The sequence below is a fragment of the Manis pentadactyla genome, chromosome 2 (assembly GCF_030020395.1).
Source record: "Manis pentadactyla isolate mManPen7 chromosome 2, mManPen7.hap1, whole genome shotgun sequence".
NCBI classification, from domain to species: Eukaryota; Metazoa; Chordata; class Mammalia; order Pholidota; family Manidae; genus Manis; species Manis pentadactyla.
The window spans coordinates 132,475,214-132,490,133 of NC_080020.1; the positions used below are offsets into that span (position 1 = coordinate 132,475,214).

Below are 14,920 nucleotides of genomic sequence, written 5' to 3' on the forward strand. Positions count from 1 at the left end.
AATTCTGCCACACAACAAAGACATAGAAGCCAGCAGAGAATCCAGATCTTCAAGAGAAAAACAACAAAGTATGTGGTAAACAAATACATGGGATTAAAAATATCACCAGTGAAATATAACCACTCTAGAAATTAAAGATAGGGACATAGAATGGAAATGTGAAATTAGTGATGTAGAAGATAAAGTCATGACACAGCTGAAGAATGTGGAAAAACTTATTAAGAAGATGAGTGAGTGTGCGACAGGTGATTTAAGACCTACAGGAGAAAGCACAGAAGTCCAAGCTGGACATGTTTCCAAAGTGATGGAACATATGTCCCATACTAAATTCCTAAGTATTTCCAAAGTGGAAAGGGGAATTGAGTTTTCAAGTGGAGAGACATTGCAGACATCTGAGAAAAGAAATGAAAAATACAAACCAACACAAAGAGTTATTCACGAAGTTTATAAACACTAGGGCAACATTAGTTAATATATCGTAAAATTGAAAAATGTGCAGTGTGTATACATCAAGTATTTTGGGTGTTTCCCCTGTTAACTGAAGAGTGTGACATATATACATTGTAAATATATATATATACACATGTGTGTATTATGTGTGTCACTAAGTAATATATATATTAAGTAATAATATATGTATGTATATACATATATATCTCACACATATATATTCCAGTATTTTATGGATGTAAATTTATGTTATAAAAATGAAAAATTCACCTACATGTTTCTCCACAGATTCAGGGACATGTTTATTCTTGAAGGCTGTGGTGTTGCTGTGCGAATGTATGAATGATGACAGTTAGTGATCCGGACAACTTTTTTAAAGATACCATTCATCATATAAGCACCTGGGGGAACAAGTGAAATACTTACACAAAACTATACCTTGTCAATATCTTAAATGTTAATGGTGAGCAGTAAGTCATTCTCGTAAGAGATAAAACTCAGAATGCAACTATTATGGTCTGACTGTGTCATTCCCAAGTTCGTATGTTGAAACCCTACCCCCCAGCAGGCGATGGTATTAGGCGGTGGGCCGCTGGGCAGAGATCACGGTCAGATGAGGCTGTGAGACAGAGTCCTCACGAACGGAATCGGGGCCCTTAGAAGAGTTGCGGGAGGGCTTCCTGCTCTCTACCCCGGTGCAGACCCCAATGAGAGGAAGGCCGCGCACAAGCTGGGAAGGGGGCTGTCTGTCTTCAGACACCAGACTTGCTGGCACCTTGATCTTGGACTTCTGGTCCCTAGAACTATGAGAAAGAAACATTTGTTGTTTAAGCCACTCAGTCTGTGGTGTTCTGTTACAGCAGCCAGAACTAAGAGAGTCACCAAAAGGGATTTGATAATGACAGAAAACAGACATGTAACTTCATTGGCATGACTGACTATAAAATCATGTGGTGAGTTAGTAGATGTGTTTCCCATGAAAGGAAAGATGCCTCATTCATAGTAGTGACTAAATATAAAGTGATTGGTAATAAATGTTAACCCAGTGGGACATGTAATCTACTTAAAACTAAGAAATTTTATTTGGTAATATGTGTATTCATTTTTTGTTAAGTAATACTTTTCTGATGATCTATACCATTTCCACTTGTACCCAAATATGCTGTACCCCTGTTACGTTCCTTGAAGAAAATGAGGAATAAATACTGTGCCCAGGAAATATTTCTTGACTGACTGAAGGCGCTCAGTCAAGACCCATCTTCCCTGTGGATACTATTTGTACTCCAAGCTACATGAGCTCATTCATCTTTGAATTGCTCAGAACGCATTTACTTGTAGCAAACATTTAGTTAATTCAAGAACTAGTTATTATAGTTGCTAGTGAATTATTCTGCTTAATAATAATGATAAAAAATTTAAGTACCTCTGTTTAGAAAAGTGAAACAAAATGGAAATCTCACACACTTCGATTTTAAAACATGAACTGTGTTGAAACCAAAGCTTATTTCTTAGGGAAAATTGTGTCTTTACTATTAATGTAATCAACTTGAAATGTACAATAATAGTTTCAGTTTTATAGTGCAAGTTCCTCAGGGAACAATGATGAAAATAAAATGCATGAGAGGAAGCTTACGAACTCATATTTGAATGCTGCTGTTAATGCTTTAGGATAAAGTGCCTTTTCAATGGTTTAATAGTATATTGGCTTTAAAAATACTTTTTTGAGGATAAGATTATTTTTCTGTGGAAATGCATTTCTCAAATATAAACCAGTTTGAAAATACATTGTTCAGTCTCTCACCAATATTCTAAATTGAAGATTGTGTCTCTTGGAGTTTATTGAGGGAAAGTATTTTTAGAATGTGATCTCTTCCTCTAAGTTATTCTCTAAAATCCTATACTTTAAAATAAATAGCCCATCCAATTCTTCTGAATAAATAATTTATATTCTAGCCTACTCATTTGCCATTTGAATCTGCATAAAAGTTCTGTTGCCCGTATTTGTTAGTGATATTCTAATTAGTGTACTTATTTAAGATATATTGTGTCATGCAAATACTGAATTATAAAAATTAGTTTATTTAATTGGACATATTAGTATATTTCATAATATATATTACCTGGAAATGCTTCCTTAGAATGGTTTTACATTATCATACAAACTCACAAATAAGTGCTAGTACACTGAAGAGTTTACAAATGAGAAAACTGAGGTTTATAAAGGTTAATTTAAAGAACCTCCCGCAAAGAAAACAATATTGAAAAAGCAAGAGTTAGCTGCAGGTATTTCAGATTTCTGAGATAGCATTCTTACCTATGAATGAAACTGCCTTTTTCCACTGTTAAATTCTGCAGATTAAAATAATGACTATCTAATATGGCATTTTCTAACCATGACTTATAGTGTATTTTATATGCTGGACTGTATGTATTCAGTATGTTTTAACACAAAACTATTTCTGCTGAATACTTGCTGCAGAAAGATGATTGCAACCCTGTAAGTCCTCCATCTTTGTAGGAAGTGTCATTGAAGCATGCGATGTTCCTTTACACCCATACATGCAGAAACCAGTAGTTGTCACAACAGAAGGATTCAAACATACGAGAAAATAGTTTCCTAGTAAAAGAAAATAGCATCTGAAATAACTAAAGAAGTAAATATCTTGGTTTGAAGAAACAAACTGTTAAACCACTTCTTTTCACTTTTGCTGTGTGGTACATTTAAAATACATCCAAAATTATTGATGAAGTTACTTATAAACATACAGAAAAGCTAAAACATTATAGTATTACATGGTTACTGAGGGGAAAGGGCAACTTATGACCCTATTTTTTTATAAGTTAAGTCTAGCAACTATGCTATAAGCTTAAACTATTGAAATGTATAGATAGAAGAAAATAAGTGAATTTTAAATGCAAAGATTACATAGTCTCACATTTCTAGGGTCCTTGCCAATATTTATTGCCAAGCTAATTTTAAGATAGCCTATTTTCATAATTCTTGTATAAAAATTCCACACACAGAAATATAACTACATGCATTTTAAATTGTTCTGGTAAATAATGTGGAGGTGAGTTTAGAGATGAGTAACTTAAGAATAACATATTTAATAGTGAACATTTAATTTAGGGTAATGTGCTTAAAAGATGGGAATTCCCCCGGGTTGTGGTCAGAGAAGGACTCAACCTGCCGTCGCTGGTCTTGAGGATGCAGGAAACGGCCACGGTGAATGTGGGCAGCCTCTAGGAGCTGGAAAAGGCAGGGAATCAGATCCCCCTAGAGCTCCCAGAAAAGAACCCAGCTTGCTGGCACCTTGACTTAGCCTGCTGAGATCTGGCCGGCCTTCCCACCTATGGAGCTGTAAAGTGTGCCGCACTGTACAGCCATGCGATGCCGACTGTGTGGTTTAAAGCCACTGAGTCTTGGTAATTTTTTCCAACAGCAATAAAAACTGATAGGTAAGGGGGAAATGCCAGACCTTTCATATTAAATGGTTCCTTCTCATAAAGGAATAAATACCGTTTTGGGTTTTAAGAAATGTTCTCCTTCTCAACACATCTTTGCCACCTCCTTCCTCAGCCATCATGTGCCAGCAGCCACTGTGGTCTTGCACATCCCCGTCCTACGTCAGTCTCACGTCCGTCTGGCTCCTTCCAGCCATCCTTCTCTCCCTGCCGTTCCACTTCTAACCTAGACCCCGGAAGCCACCTAACTTCATCATCCAGTTTCACCCCTGCCTTCTCCTACCCACTAAACCTGGAGTTACAGAGCCACAGATTGGACTTGACTGTCAGCTCTTTTCAGGGGAAACTTCTCAGTGAGTTGTCCTGACTCTGAGGATAAAATTGTGTCTCCTTAAAGGAAGGTCCATCTTGCTCCAGACTCATTGCTTCTCTGTGGTTTGTATCCTCCCATTAGCTCGGTGACTCCCTTTCTTTCTTCAGTGCTCAAATTAAACGTCACTTCCTCCAGAGACCATCTTTGACCTTCTATGTAAAGATGACTTAGGCATTCATCTCATCAGTGTCATTCCCCATAATGATGGGCACGAAGTTTACCTGGGCAGCACTGGAGTCACAGCCCCTAGTGTGCCATCCTAGCATTGAAGGATCATTCCATATTTGTTTCAAAATGGCATGAGTTAATGAAAAAATAAATGCATATATATCACTAGGAGCATTTATTGTTTTTTCACCCAATTGCATAAGCATGTGAAAAGAGAGAGCATAAATACCTGAGAAAATATGAGACTGGTAAGGACAAATATAGTAATCTTTGGAAAGAATAATAGTAAATTTGTTTTTGTGGGGCTAGTAACATACATTTTCTTGTGTTGAGTTGACTAATAATGAATATAAAAGTTTATTACAAATGCAAAAGGGCCTTCAAGTAGCTATTCCTTACCCAGAAAGACGTGGAGCCATGCAAATGGGGAAAACCCATCTGCTTGGGTCCTAAGCATTTATTTCATTTCCTGTCAATCATTTATACATTGGAGAAAATATGGCATAAAAGTCTAATTTTGTAAATGACTGATGTTCATAATTCTTGCTCTCCCTACTGGTTTGCAAGTTTTCATCTCTCAGTCCTGTTAAAAAATCAGCATTCCTTGTGGACAAAGATGTTCAAGTATGCTTTCATATTGTAAATTAATTCTAAATACTTAAAAATATCCCAAACAGAGGTGAGGTTACAGATGACAATACAAACAAAAGAGAGAAACATATACTCATACAGCGAGATTCCAGTCCTCCAGTGCACTCATTGATCTAAGATTCCTCTGATCTCTTCCAAGCATGTAACATCTGTGTGCACAATTTAGCACCTAATTACACAGTGCCTTGTACCAGTAGCTGTGGCATTTGTTTTTGGTTCATAATTTTTTCTAAGTTTAGCTGGATTACTAGATTTTCAACAGACTGACAGAAAAAAATATAAACCAAATAGGGGTATTAAAATATAGTGAGAAATGATAGTGCCTAGTAACTTTGAGGACTTGGGGTAACTTGTTTTGCCCATCCCTCTTCCAGAAGGAAAACCCTTTGGGAAACAGAATTAATGTTGAACACTTCACTGTTAATAAAGATGACTAGAATCTCAAGTTGGACTAATGAAGGCTCAGACTCTCCAAGGTGGAATTGCCCTGTGTGTTGACCTGCAGAAGGTAAATAGGCTTCTCTGTGGTGAGCCAGCCAGGGTGAGCTCAGCCAGCCATAAGCTTCTCCCCTTTTACTGTATTTTTTTTTAGTCAGTGTAGAATAAATTTGTGTCATGAGTATTGGAATCAAGGTGAAGCTAATGCTTTTCCAATGAAAACTTCCTTATGGGAAGCAAAATCTAGGAATGACCCTAGTGTTAGAAGCCAAACATATTCAAGTATTTTTATAGATATATGGAACCAACAGGATTGGTTGGTGGATCAAATATTCATAGACTGTTGGGGCCACTGTAACAGAGTACCACGCACTAGGTGGGTTTGAACTACAGAAATGTATTTTCTTATGGTATTGGAAACCAGAGGTCTGAAATCAAGGTATCAGTAGGGTCGTGCTCCCTCTGAAGACACTGGGGAAGGATCTGTTCTCTTCCAGCTTTTAGTAGTTCCTTGCTGGTGTCTGCATCCGTCCAGTGTTTGGACAGTATTCACCCATGTGTGTGTCTGTGTCCAATTTTTTCCTTTCATAAGGATCCCCATCATATAGGATTAGGAGCCCACCCTACTCCAGCAAGACCTCATTTTAACTAATTATATCTGCAGTGACTCTGTTTCCAAGTAAGAATGTTTCTAAGATATTGGGGGTTAGAACCTCAACATATCAGTTTTTTGGGGGTGGCTTAATTCAACCATAATCATGTGCGTGAAAGTATGAGTCAATGATGCATCCGAGTTTTTTGGGCTGTACAACCAGAAGAATAGAATTGCGCTTTGGTGGGAAAGGTGAGAATGAGAGGAGCAGGTGGGTGAGGGTAATCAAATGTGGGACCCAGAAAGATTTATTTTGATGGGTCAGGGTTAGAGAGAAGATTGAAGGGCCCATAAACTGATAAAACAAGAAATTGCAAAGTAGTTATTTAACTCTCTCTCCCTGGAAATTTATATTAGTAACTCAATGTCTTTGAAAAAATTTGTATTGATTGCATAAGAGACTTTTAAACTATCCAAAGTGTTTATAATTTTTCATAAAGTGCATGATGGGTTGATGGTGATAAGTATTAAAGAGTTCTGCAAATTTGGAATGTTCTTTTTTTCTCCTAAATGTAGTTCTTATGCATTTTACCCCTGAGTTAGTTTATCATTTCAAGTGCTTTGTTGGCAAGAGTTTATTGGCTGTGAATGGGATCTGGCAAGGAAGCTCTCCTTAGGGAATGAGGAAATGGAAGTAGAATAGAAGCATTGTGTGCTGTTAGAATATTTTTCTTTTGAGAGGACATTGCTGTTTTACTGGTGGAAGTAACCATGGAATTTGCTAATTAAAAGAAAGAATAACTAAAATTCTGGGTGACAAGACGTGAGAATGTTATAAAAAGCCATGTCAAGCATGAATAATGTCTTGAACACTCAATTCATTGGTCTTGATATGCTTCCTTTTAGACCCCTGTAATTATACCTAAATTTCTGAAGGCTTTCTCACTTGCACAAAAATATACAGGGAAGAAGTGTCTCAGGACTTTTTCTCTTATAAGTAGTAGACCATGTAATAATAAAATATTCATGAATTCATTGAGTTTACCAATATTTTTAAATTACTTGAAATGGAAAGCAAAACATAGGCATCGGAAGTAATTGGATGGCAACAAATTTGTGCTAATAATCATTAATGATGGCTTTTTAGAATATATATATTCAGAGAATTAAGAATATGTGCATATATGTTTTAAAGAAAATTGGATCTTCGTATCTAAATCAACCAGCATTGCCCTACAATTTTTGAGGAGAGAACGTTGACCTAATTATCATCAGTCCTCATAACTTTAATTAGGGTGTTGAGTTTGGCAGGAGTTCTCTTATTTAAGTTGATTATTATCGGAGAATAAAAACTTGGAGGCTGCATGGTCTGGAGAAGAGAAAAGAGATTTGATGGTGAGAAATTCTGGTTTTATTCCCAGATTTAGAATAGCTCCATCATATGACTTGGAGAACAAGTCAATTAGTTCTATTTGTAGAATGTTAAATGCAGTCACCCACTTTCTTGGCATGTAGTCCACATCTTTGGTCCTGTTGGACCAGAATGAATCCAGCATGACTGCATTTGGTTGCCTAAAGTTTCTGATCAGATACAGTAATGATCAACTTAGCTTTAGTCATCAATCAGAAAATAGGGAGTAATGAAAAAGATGAAATTCTGAAAGTGGAGATTGGCACTGTCCAAGACAGATTACAGATCTGAAAGTCTGACAGTAATGAATTGATGGGACAAATATGAGTTACAAGGCAGGAAAGACTCTCAGTGCCCAAGATGCTTCTTCACAAACCACTTTGTGGCAGTTACCTTGGAGATTATAACTTTGTCTAGTGTTATTGTGCCACAAGAAATTGTGTTTAACAACATCTGCTAAACACATTATCAAATAAAATTGCACCTCTTACCCAATGAAATAATGAGCATCTAATAAAATTTTAGTGACTCTTTACAACAGTTTATGATTATGGCATAAATGACCATATATTTTGCCCCCTTCCAGCCGTTTTCCCACTTGTTCTGCTTGGTTCATAGTTCAGAACATGTTCCTATTTTCACTCTAGCTCAGAAAACATTTGGCTTAATGTCAACATTGTCTCCTTGCTAGTGCTGTACTGTCTTCCTCTTGGTTAACTCCAGTGCAGCCTGGGTCTCCTAGCTGTTCCGTGGTCCTGATCCACAGGACATCCCTAGGCTGCCACAACAAAGTAACTTCAACAGGGTGACTTAAAACTGAAATTTATTATTTTAGCATTCCAGAGGCTAGAAGTCTGAAATCATGGTGTCGGCAGAGCCGTGCTCCTTGCAGAGCTTGTAACAGAGATTCCTTCCTTGCCTCTTCCAGCTTCTGGGAGCCCAAATGTTCCCTGGTTTGAAGATGCCTCACTCCAGACTCTGCCTCTGTTATCACCTGGTGTTCTCTCTGCATGCCAGCATCTTCACATCATCTTCCCTCTTTTTATAAGGACACTAGTCATATAGATTAAGAGTGCATCTTACTCCAGTGTGACTTCATCTCAATTAATTATATCTGCAAAGATCCTATTTCCAAATTAGGTCACATTAGGGGGATGGTAGGCCCTGAACATAACTTTTTGGAGAAAGCAATTCAACCCAGAATAATTGGCTACCTGGGATCCTAATGCTACCACATGGTTTTTATTTCCTCTACTGTCTTAGAATCTGTATCTAATTTCTGGCACTGATTTGTTCTTACAAGACTACTCACAAGTCTTTCTTTTCTGAGTGATGTTTGTCCATTTCCCATGTAAACCCCATGCATCCCTCCCCATGCAAAGATCAAGGCTAACATTCAAAGAAACTAGTGTTTATGTGCATGCTCATCAAGAAAAATCACCACCATCATTACTTATAGAAAGCCTTGTATATACCAGATACTGTGTGAGCATTAAGTTATGCAGCCCTTACAGTAGCATACAGCATAGGTAAATCCATTTTGCAGAGGAAAACATAGGTCTCAGTTCACACAGTAATGGCCACACATCAAATGTGTGTACCAGACTCCAGAGCTGGAACTCATTCTGTGATTGTATGACATTGCCACTCCACACAGAGGACTCAAGGAGTACACATTAAAATGCTCTTCAAACAGCCATGATAAGCATATGGTGGATATAATATGATCTTGGTGGAGGAGAACAGAAAACCTGACAAGCAGTGACACAATGTAATTCAAGTTGGCTAACCAAGGAAGGTACATTATTTTAGAGAAATTTAATTTTATATAAGCAATACAGGACCCCAGTACCCAAACCAGAAATTTAAAACTAAATGAAATTACAGCTCAACTTCACTTTTAGGCATTGGAACAAAAACTATATAAAATTCAATCATATAAGTGTAAAATAATCTTAGCAAAGGGTTTTATTTAAAATATGCAAGGATGGCTCAACATTAGAAAAGTAATTGATGAAATCTAGTACTTTAATATTTATCAGAAGAATAGCCTGTGGCTTTCTCCACACTCAAAATACATTTGATAAAGCCTAATACCCAATCATAATTAAAAAATAATTTTATTAGAATAACATAGAAAGGATGTTCTTTACCTCTTAAGGAGATACGAATCAGAAATATCATATTTAGGAGTGCAATATGAGAGGCACTTCCATGAAAATCTGGGAGTTTCTGCCTTCTATCACCTGCAGTATTCTACATTACACTTGTGTTATTAGGCAATCTTGAACATAGGGGATGAAAGGGTGGGAAAGCAAGAGACTTGCCATTATTTGTAGATTTCACAATCTTATTCCCAGAAAGCACAAGGGAATAACTGATAAGCTATTGTAACTAATAGAGTGAGACTCTTAAGATAACCAGATCCAATCTCAAAATACAAAACTAAATAGCTTTCCTATACACCAGCCGTAAATAACTAGAAAGTGTAAAAGGAAATGCTATTCCATCACAAAAAGAGTGAAATGATAAAATACATAGATGAAATATTAACAAAATATGGAAAACTTTTTGGGAGAAAAATATTAAGTTTTTAAAGCCCATAAAGATGAGAGGAAAAGGAGATATGTATCAAATTCAAGAATAAGCCTAAATATAGAAACCTTGCATATAAAAGAGAGAATTCCTTTTTATATATAAGTTTAATGTTCCATTCAGAAACTCCACAAAGATTTTTCAGTAGTGACAGAAAATTGATAAGAAAACATGTAAACATAAATGAATACAACATCATCATCATAATAATGATAAGACAAAGTATGCAGTCACTATGCTGTTTTGTTTTTACATGAATTGCCTTATTAAGTCCTTATGATAATATAAAGACTAGAAATAGACTCCTACATGTGTGAGAATTTCATATATGGGTGGGTGAGAAAGAGATTTTTTAATCAGTACTGTTGTATAAATGTATCATTGGCTCTGTCTAGATGGAAAAATTAAGTAAAATTACATTTTAATAAAATGTCAGTTTTGGGTTAATGTAAAGGTCTGAATGTTTTAGGAGTATAATAGTTAAGTTATGGAAATGTTTATTTACATACTTAATGTGTTTGTGGACATTAAAAATGAAATAGACAACAAAATAAAGTATGGAGGAATTTGACGATTTCAACCTTCTGGAGAGGAAAAAAGTCTTCAAAGCTAAAGTTAAAGTCAAGGTATATGAGAGGTTATCATCCAAAATATATGAAGAACTCAAATGCCACAACAACACAAAAAACAAATAACCTGATTAAAAATAGGCGGAGGACCTGAACATTTTTCCAAACAAGAAATACAGATGGCCAACAGGCACATGAAAAGATGCTCCACATCACTATTTATCAGGCAAATGCAAATGAAAACCATAGTGAGTTCTCAACTCACACCAGTTAGAATGCCCAGTACCCAAAAGACAAGAAATAACAAGAGTTGGTGAGGATATGGAGAAAAGGGAACCCTCTTACACTGTTGGTGGGATGTAAATTGGTGCAACCACTGTGCAAAGCATTATGGAACTTTTTCAAAAAACTGAAAATAGAAATACCATATGACCCTGTAATTCCACTTTTAGGAATTTACCTGAGGAAAACACAATCCATGATTCCAAATGATATATGTATCCCGATGTTTATTGCCAAATTATTTATAATAGCCAAAATTTGGAAGCAACCAAAGTATCCATCAGGAGATGAATAGAAAAAGAAGAGGTGGTATATATGCACAATGGGATTCTTTATTCAGCCAAAAGAAGAAAGATATGTCATTTGTGACAAGGTGGCTGAACCTAGAGGGTATTGTGCCAAGTGAAATAAGCCAGGCAGATAAAGACAAATACCATGTGATTTCACTTATTTGTGGGATCTAAAAACAAAACAAAATAAAATTAACAAAACAGTGGTATTACTCATACACACTGGGCAGTGACTGGTGTTTACCACAGAGGAGGGTTTGGAGTGGATGGGTGAAGGGGGTGAGAGGTATAAAGAGATGCAAAAATTCTCAATCATAATATAAGTTGGCCACAGGTTGGTAGTACAGCATGAAGAATAGCGCCAATGATTCTGTAACATCTTCCTATGATGAAAGATAGTAACTGTACTAGTTTGGGTGAGGATTAATATGTGGGTAACTGCTGAGCCACTGTTTTATATATTTGAAATCAATGTAAGATTGTATATCAACTATAGTTAAATTTTTAAAAAATGACATTCTCAGGATTCAAGATGGTGGCATGAGAGGTGAGACAGAGAACTCCTCCCAAACCTCATATATTATGAAAATGTAGTTAATACAACTAATCCTAAAAGAACAACAGGAAAGAAGGCTGCACCAGACTACATACACCTGTAGAACAGAGTAAACCTCAAGAAACAGGGTTAAGTACCAAAGCCTTGATTAGGCGGGTCCCAAGTCCTTCTCCCACTGCAGCTCACAGGTGGGAGGAAGAGAAACGGAGCAGGGAGGGGGTGGAAGCCTAGGAATGCTGAACACCCAGCCCTGGAGATCTGCTATGGGAGCACAAACCTACATTGCATGGTGTTCTGGAGATTAGTGGGGTTGGAAAGCTAAGACAGATGGAATACTTGGAGAAACTGAGATTTCAGCTGTTTGTGGAGGACAGGGATTCACATCTGGCTGCTCTGGGACAAAGGAAAGGTGGGCAGTCTGAGAGGCTTCCTAGCAGTGAGAGGGCTGCTGAAGGGGTGGGGTTTGTACAGAGCTTGCTTTGCGGGAGAAAGGATAGGTGAGCAAGGTTGTCTGGGCATGCTTTGTCCAGCACATTGGGAATTTTCAGGAGCTTTAGGGGCCCCATTCTGCTGGCTGGCTACTCAACTCTGAGGCCCATCACTGTTATACAGTCTGCTGCACCTTCCTTTTGGCCTTCTGGCACCAGCTTGCAAACCAGCAGTCCCTGCCCTGGCATCAGGCCAGCCAGAGTGAGGCCTGCCTATGGCAGCTACAGACACAAAGCACAGGGGCTTACACCTGTGCACTTGCCCACTGGTTCTGACAGTGGAGATAGGCACTGCAGCCAGAAAACAGGAAATAGCTCTTTCCTCTTCCCAGTCACCAGCACCACTCCCCTGTGACCCCTGACATCACTCCAGGGGTGAGCAACTCCTGCAACTAGGGTTCTGGGCACTAGAGGGCACCACATACAACTATGAAATGTCAACCTGGTTCAAACAAAAATCTCACAAGCACCAAAAAAAAAACCAAAATGAAACTGAACTCACCAATCTTCCTGAAAGAAAGTTCAAAATAAAAATCATAAACATACTCCTGGAGGTTCAGAAAAATATTCAAGAACTCAGGGACAAATTTAGGATGGAGATTCAATCATTAAGAAATTCCGTATCTGAAATGAAACATGCAGTGGAGGGATTTAAAAGCAGGTTAGATGGAGTAGAAGAGACAGTAAATAGAATAGAAATTAGAGAAGAGGAATACAAAGAAGCTGAGGCACAGAGAGAAAAAAGGATCTCTAAGAATGAAAGAATATTGAGAGAAGTGTGTGACAATCCAAATGGAAAAATATTTGCATTATAAGGGTACCAGAAGAAGAGAGAAAAAGGGATACAAAGTATCTTTGAGAAGGTAGTTGCCAAAAACTTCCCCAATCTGGGAAAGGAGATAATCTCTCAGGCCATGGAGGGGCACAGATCTTCCAACACAAGGGACCCAAGGAAGACAACACCAAGACATATAGTAATTAAAATGGCAAAGATCAAGGATAAGGACAGACTTTTAAAAGCAGCTGGAGAGAGAAAAAAGGTCACATACAAAGGAAAACTCATCAGACTATCATCAGATTTCTCAACAGAAACGTTACAGGCCACAATGGAGTGGCATGATATATTTAATGCAATTAAACAGAAGGACCTTGAACTAAGAATACTCCACCTGGAAAGGTTATCATTTAAATTTGGAGGAGGGATTAAATAATTTTCAGGTAAGCAAAAGCTGAGAGAATTTACCTCCAACAAACCATCTACAGTACATTTTGGAGGGACTTCTGTAGATGGAAGCATTCCTAAGGCTAAATAGCTGTCACCAGGGGAAATAAAACACAGCAAAGTAGAACAATTAATTACTAAGCAGATGCAAAATCAAATCAACTACACCCAAAGTCAATCAAGGAATAGGCAAAGAGTACAGAATACGATACCTTATATATAAAGAATGGAGGAGGAAGAAATAAAAAAAAGAACCTTTCAGTTGTGTTTGTAATAGCCTACTAAGTGAGTTAAAAAAGACTGTTAGGTAGTAAGGGAATTACCCTTGAACCTTTGGTAATCACAAATCTAAAGCCTGCAATGTAAATGTAAATGGACTGAATGCACCAATCAAAAGATAGAGTCACTAAATGGATAAAAAAACAAGATCCATCTATATGCTGTCTACAAGAGACTCACTTAAAACCCAAAGACATACACAGACTGAAAGTAAAGGGATAGAAGAAAATATTTCATGCAACTAATAGGGAGAAAAAAGCAGGAGATGCAGTACTTGTATCAGAAAAAATAGACTTCAAAATAAAGAAAGTAACAAGAGATAAAGAAGGACATTACATAATGATAAAGGGGTCAGTCCAACAAGAGGATATAGCTATTATAAGTATCTATGCACCCAGCACATGATCACACACATATGTGAAACAAATACTATCAGAATTAAAGGGGGAAATAGAATGCAATGCATTCATTTTAGTTGACTTCAACACACCACTCACTCCAAAAGACAGATCAACCAGACAGAAAATAAGTAAAGAGACAAAGGCACTGAACAATGTATTAGAACAGATGGACCTAGCAGATATATACAGAACACTTGATCCAAAAGCAACAGGATACACATTCTTCTCAAGTGCACATGGAGCATTTTGCGGAATAGACCACATATTAGGCCATAAAAAGAGCCTCAGTAAATTCAAAAAGATTGAAATTGTATCAACCAGCTTCTCAGATAACATAGGTATGAAACTAGAAATAAATTACACAAAGAAAGGGAAAAAGCCCACAAATGCATGGAGGGTAATAACATGCTCCTAAATAATCAGTGGATCAATGACCAAACAGAAACAGAGATCAAGCAATATATGGAGAAAAATAACAACAATAATTCAACACTGCAAAATCTGTTGGATGTAGCAAAGGCCATGCTAAGATGAAAGTATACTGCTATGTAGGCCTACCTCAGGAAAGAAGAACAATTCCAAATGAACAGTCGAAGCTCACAATTAACAAAACTAGAAAAAGAAGAACAAAGGAGGCCTAAAGTCAGAAGGAGGGATGTAATAAAATTAGAGTAGAAATAAATAAAATCA

The 14,920-nt window shown here is 37.2% G+C and overlaps 1 protein-coding gene across 5 annotated transcripts in view; it reads left to right on the forward strand.

The window, feature by feature from the left end:
• Nucleotides 1-14,920, forward strand: part of CTNND2 (catenin delta 2) — a 947,950-nt gene that overhangs the window by 92,206 nt on the left and 840,824 nt on the right. The gene's annotated exons all lie outside the window — the stretch shown is intronic.